This window comes from Pteropus alecto, unplaced genomic scaffold (genome assembly GCF_000325575.1).
Source record: "Pteropus alecto unplaced genomic scaffold, ASM32557v1 scaffold98, whole genome shotgun sequence".
NCBI lineage: Eukaryota > Metazoa > Chordata > Mammalia > Chiroptera > Pteropodidae > Pteropus > Pteropus alecto.
Genome location: NW_006443570.1, coordinates 10,156,586 through 10,163,071, shown reverse-complemented (window position 1 = coordinate 10,163,071; position 6,486 = coordinate 10,156,586). Strand labels below are relative to the sequence as shown.

The 6,486-nt window shown below is 42.2% G+C and overlaps 1 pseudogene; it reads left to right on the top strand.

The window, feature by feature from the left end:
- Positions 1 to 213: 213 nt before the first annotated feature.
- On the top strand, positions 214 to 331 carry LOC112473376 (annotated as a pseudogene).
- The last annotated feature ends 6,155 nt before the right edge of the window (positions 332 to 6,486 follow it).

Here is a 6,486-nt window from a genome sequence, read left to right as displayed (position 1 = left end):
GGCAGAGTCACTTTCCTCACATGGAGTGAAAGGAAGTCTTAGAGATGGAACAGGTATCTTGGGCTGAGTAGGCAAGCACTGATTGGTTAACCTAGGCCTTTCTTTTCTGGGAGAGCCCAGCATAGAAATTTAGTATTAAATTTAGTTTTCGTTTGCCGACATGGGTTTTACCATGAGCAACTCCCTGTTGAGCCTAATCTGATTACTTTAACAGTCTTTACCATGCCACCCTGAACAAGCCCGATCCTGTCTGATCTTGGAAGCTAAGCAGGGTCAGCCCTGGTTAGTACTTAGATGGGAGACCACCTAGGAAGACCAGGCGCTGTAGGCCTAAAAAATAAGGGATTGTAAACTGATAAGGTCCTTGCAATCTGTGAGGTCAACCAAGGGTTGTGTCGCCTAAAAAAAAAAAATTTAAAGGAAGGAAGGAAGGAAGGAAGGAAGGAAGGAAGGAAGGAAGGAAGGAAGGAAGGAAGGAAAGAAAAATATCTTGGTGAACTGCCTAGCTATTGCCCCAATTTGTTCCAGGGCAGTTTGTCTGCCAGCTTTTTAAATTCTAAAAAATTTCTCCAAACTGGAGTAAATAGAGCATACTTGTTTGGGGCCTAACAAGGCGGTCCTTTCGTCCACCCAACCTTCAATGGTGCTGTATTAAAATCTTTATTTCAGTCCTGTCAATGTCATTTTATTGATCTCATTTCTAAAGATTGCCACCCTGCTGGGATGAGTTCTTTGACCTTCCCCTCTGCCTCTCCTCATTTTCTTGATAATTAATCTGTTTTTATTAGCACATATAAAACCCATGAGGGGAAGCTAAGACAGCAAATTCAATAAAGCTTCTGGTATTATTGCTGGTTTTGCAGCAGTTGTATAGGATACCCATAAAAAAGGGGCCCCCTTAACCACAGCATTTACCATGGCTTGGGAAACAGGCATATTCAGTGGATGACAATCTTGGTTATCAAAAAGCCAGTCCTACATGACTTGCATATGAGGCATATCAGCTACTTCATGTGGGGTGTTCATTGGCATTTATAGGGAATCAGATAGTCTCCCTTCTCAGATAAACAGACCTTACAGGGGCTTTCATCAGTCCACCAGCCTGGCTGTTTCCTTGGGAATAACCTGCTAGGTGTCTAGACCTTGTACAGTTATTAAAGAAATAATTCAGCTGAATAATTTGGAGGTCTGATTGACTTTATTGAGCGATTCATGAATCAAGCAGCATCCTATCTAGCAAATAGAGAGGTGCTTCAAAAAAGCCGTATAATATGGAAGGCTTTTATAGGCAGAAACTGGGCAGGGCAAGAAAGTTATTAGCAAAAGGAAAAAAAATTGTTTCAGGCAAGGTTACTTTCCCTTAGGAGAATGTGGGGGTTTTATCAGGCAGATTACCAGATTCCTTTGCAGGGGAGGGTGCAGAGGGCCTCCTAACAGATGACCTCATTGGTCTTGACCAGAAGATTACAGACTGACTAATTAAGATTACATTCCTGAAAAGGGTTGAAACTGGAATTAGGTCAGGTATGAAGCCTAAGTTCAATGTCATGGGCTTTAGTATGGGTGACTCCATTTGAGGCTTGTGGTTTTCTCTTTAACAACAGCTGTCTGTGATTTTCCTACCCATCAACCCAAACATGCTTTTCCATTCTGTAGCATTCAAAACCAAAGACACCGCCCCCACATTATTGGTTTTCACGATCCATTTTAGCAGAACCTAAAAGTTCTTTAGGAAGCTTATGATACCACAATCCATAAAATGACACAGATCTTTCACACTGTAGCCCTTGGTTTCAATAGTTTCTTGGTTTTGCCCTTCCTCGATATGGACCACCTGTTTGGTAACAACAGATATTAGAGTTACTCTGTTGTTCCTGCAGAATCCTTCCTTTTGGGGACAGCTTTGAGGCTAGCAGCTGAAGCTCTGATTGATAGGAATCTGAGCTTGGTTCAGCATCAAGGTCTGACCCAGAATTCTCTTTTAATTTCATTTTAGCTGTTACAGAAAACAATAACCAAGGGATTGTGTATTTTTTTTCTTATTTATTTGCATTTCTTATGCATCCAGTAAGCCAACTCCCTTGGGAGTTGGTAGTTTTTTACCGTTAATAACTTATCTTGACACAGCTGCTGCTCCTTACCATGGGTGACCACGTAGCTACCCAGGAATTAAAGATTCCTTATCCCCTATCCTTTCATTTTTAATCTGCCCAAACCACATGTTTTGGTGAGCAAGAACCATTTTAGAAAATCCCACGTGTTCTGACATAAAGAGCTGTTTTTACTCACAGTGCTTCTGATATCAAATGTGTGTGGGTTTTCCACAACAACAACCAGTTCTCCAATTCTTTAACACCAATTAGGTGCCCTAAAATTCAATTAAATTCTGACATTAACTACTCAGAGTTAGTGTCAGACTCCACAAGTTTAAAGCCTGTCTCACAAGTCTGCCCTTATTTCAGAGACCAATCGCAAATGGGTGTGACTAAGGTACCCACACTTTTGCCCAACTTGGCTGCAAATTCTGGGGTTCCCACAAACCACTCTCCAAGGTCAGTTAATTAGAACAACTCAGGAAAGTTCTTTACTTACTATTAACTGCTTTACTATGGTAAAATAAAAGAAATAACAGTCTCCAAATGGAGTCATTTGCCCCCACAAGAGCAAACCAAGAATGTGTCCCCTAACAGATCTGAAACCTCCCAATTAGCATTAGTAAGGTAAGTTACAAGATAAAACCCTTGTTTCCTTAGCCCCACAGGATGTCCTGGACTGAAACAATTCTTTCTTTTCTTTTGCTAATATCATCTTGCCCCACCCTCCTTCTGCCTATAAACATGATAAAACCCTGCCCAACCCCTCAGAGCACTCTTCTAGTTGCTAGATGAGATGCTGCTGGAGTCATTCATGAGTTGCTTAATAAAGCCAATTAGATCTTCAAGTTTACTCAGCTGAAAAAAATATATATATATATATATATTTTTTTTAACAAATGTAATGCACACATACAACTCAGGACCAGTTACGTGGAAGAGATGTATAGAGCAAGCTATGGGAGGAGACTGGAGCCTCCATGCCCTCCCTCTCCAGGCATGTCCCCTTCCCACCCTTTCTTCTGGCCATTTCTCCTTCCAGGCAAAAATGAACAAACAGGTGCACTCCTCCAAGTTCTATCCACCGGGAGGGTTCCCCTTCACCACCGTTTTTCGGGCTGTCTCAGAGATGGGCTTTAGTGCTGTGCTGTCCACTTTCAGGTGGTGCCTGCAGCTCATGCAGAGCATCTGTAAGCCAAGATTGAAACTGTTCTTCCTCAGTCAACTGATCATAGGGAATTCCCCCATGAAGGCATGGGTGTGGGCTGAGAGACTGTAATATTGCAGGAAGAGGGGTCTTGGGTGAGTCTGGGAATTGGTTTTTTTTTGAGAAGATTAACCTCCTTAGGCAGGGATGGAAGGGCTGCCTCTAGAGGCAAAAAAAGTTTGAGGTTCCTAGCTTCATTGGAATCTGTCCAAATGACCCACCCTCATGTTCCAACTTGCATTTCTTTCCAACCAATACCCCTAACTTCTAACAAAAGAGACCCTGTGAGGCTGGGAACTCGATCTGTGTTGTAATTCAACGCCATAAGGATTCACAAGACTTAGTTAACTGGTTAGAACTAAAAACGTTTCCAGCAAAGGATACCTGGCAGAAGCAGCACTGCTGGAATCCAGAGGGCTCCAACACGGGCCTCTTGTGTTCTTCCTTGTCCAAGGGCACATGAGATGCTCTCAGTCCAACGGCGAACCACAGAGAAAGTGTGCAGTGCCTCCGCCTGAGGAAGTCTGTTTTAGTCTCAGGTTCAAAGGGGCTAGTCATGTAGCTATAACCTGCTATTAACTCTTTCTCCACATTCTGCAGGAATTGACTTTGATTTTGAGAATCTCAGCTGCACAACTATTGGAGGTAGTTATTTCAGGGTTGTCATAGAAGCCATCAGATTCCTTGTGCAGACTTTGAGCCACAAATTAAAACTTAAAGTTCTCAAACTCATCATTTTAATTTTAAAGAAATGTTGCAATCCTTTGACTAAACAATTATGACTTTAGGAATTTATTGTAATAATAAGGATGTGCATGCCAATATAAATAACTATTGGGGTAAGTCACGAGAGCACTGTTTATAATAGCAACAAACTGAGGGGAAAAAAATGGCATAGATGATGGAGGCTCTGTCCATTCCTCTGGCGACCAAACCAAAGTTGTGACGGAAACAAGGAGCAACAGCAAGGAAAAATCGCCTGGGATCTAGATGAACAAGCCACACAAATAGGGAGAAATCCAAGAAAGCACCCTGCAATGGCAGAAGGTAGGACAGGGCAAGGACGCAGGGCTGCCCGGTCTTGAGCAGCTGAATGAGACAGAGGCTGTGGCAGCAGCAGATGCCTCTAAAAGGGGCTGCGTCAGCGAGCGGATTTTTGCAGTGATGGACCTGCTCGCTCTGAGCACCAGTGCAGATTCAGCTGTGCGCAGGAGGCACCAGGGACGTATAGGGAGATGTTGTTGGAGTGAGGGCTGAGGGGAGGCTCGCTCTGTACAGACGTGCCAGAGGTATCCATTGTTCCCCATTGAGCCCTCCCCCACCCAGTGCGTGGACACAGCGCAGCCATAGCCATGAAGTGATGGAACTGGATAAGAGGTCGCTCCACCCAGAGGATTCCTTGAAACCCCGCCTCCCCCAACTCGCGGCTCCACCTAAGCCACATCCAGGTATATCTTCAGCGAGTCAGGTGCTCCTCGGTGAGCAGGGCCTAGACTCACACTAGAGGCAGCTGGCCTTAGTTTCTGCTGTGGCCTTTTGAGGCAACTATAAGCACAGCATGTGTGGATTGCTTGCTGAATCTTAACAGGTGGCCCCGGAAGGGTAGAAGCTTGGGCTAAGTTTGGCCTGCAGCCAAACTCAGGACTGTGCCCACACTAATAAGACCATGAGACTTAGGAGCTTTGCTTAATACATAGAAACAGACACGGAAAGGCAGCCAAAATGGGAAGACAAAGAAGCAGAAACCATATGAGAGAACAGAACAGAGATCCAGATATAATGGAGTCAAGTAATCTAACAGATGCAGAGTTCGAAACACTCATTATAAAGATGCTCAATGAACTTTGGGGAAGTGTAGATAATAAATTCAGTGAGAACTTCAACAAAGAGATAAAAAAAAACATAAAAATAGAAATGGAAATTATAAAAGGGAATCAGTCTGACACAAAGAACACATTATCTGAGATGAGGAGTATATTAAATGGAATAAACAAAGGAATAAACAAAGCGAATAAAGAATCAAATGCCCTATCTAGAGAATGGAAAAGCCAAGGACACTCAATCAGAATGGCAAGAAAAAAGATGCCAAGACTATAAAAATAATTTAAGGAGGATATGGGACACTATTAAAGATCCAAATATCGGTCTGATCAGCATAACTGAAGAAAATCAAGATGTTGAACAGCTGTTTGAAAAAATAATGATGGGAAACTTCCCTAACCTAGTGAAGGACATGGACATAAAACCCCAGGAAGCTCAGAGAATTCCAAAACTCAGGGGTCCAAAGAGGCCCATACCAAGACACATAATTAAAATGCTAAAGATTAAATACAAAGGAAGAATATTAAAAGCAGCAAGAGAAAAACAGATAGTTACTTATAAGGGAACACCCATAAGACTGGCAGTTGATTTCTCAAAAGAAACTATGCAGGACAGAAGGGCTTGGCAAAAAATATTCGACTTGATGAAGACCCAGGATCTACAACCAAGGATATTTTATCCAGCAAAACTATCGTTTAGAGTTGAAGGGCAGATAAAGACCTTTCCAGACAAAAATAAGCTAAAAGAATTTATCGCCACCAAGCTAGTATTACAGGAAATGTTGGAGGGACTTTTTTAAGAAGAAAAAACATGTATCAAAAACAGGATTAAAGAACGGTAACAACTACACTACTATCAATAAATACCTCAAATGAAAAAGAATTAAGTGCTCCAACTAAAGATACAGAGAAAAAATATATATATATAAATAGTGGATAAATGAAAAGGAAAACAAGACCTCTACATGTTGCCTAAAAGAGACTCACTTCAGAATAAGACACTCACAGACTAAAAGGAAGGGGATAGAAAAAGATATTGCTTTGATGGACCTAGAAGGTATTTAAGTCAGACAGCAAGATAAACACTATATGATTTCACTTATATGCGGAACCTGAGGAATAAAAAGAACAAACTAATCAAAAACAGACTCACAAATATAGTGGACAATCTGCTGACAGAGGGGAGGGGAGTTGGGGCAGCTGGGAGAATGGGGTGAAGGATTAAAGAAGTACAAATTAGTAGCTGATGGATGGTCATGGGGATGGGGAGCTCAGCATAGGGAATGCAATTAGCATTAACATGTTGGTTAGGTGGAGGGTCAGGGGAGGGAGGGAGCAATTGGGGGGATAGTTTTACAAACTATAT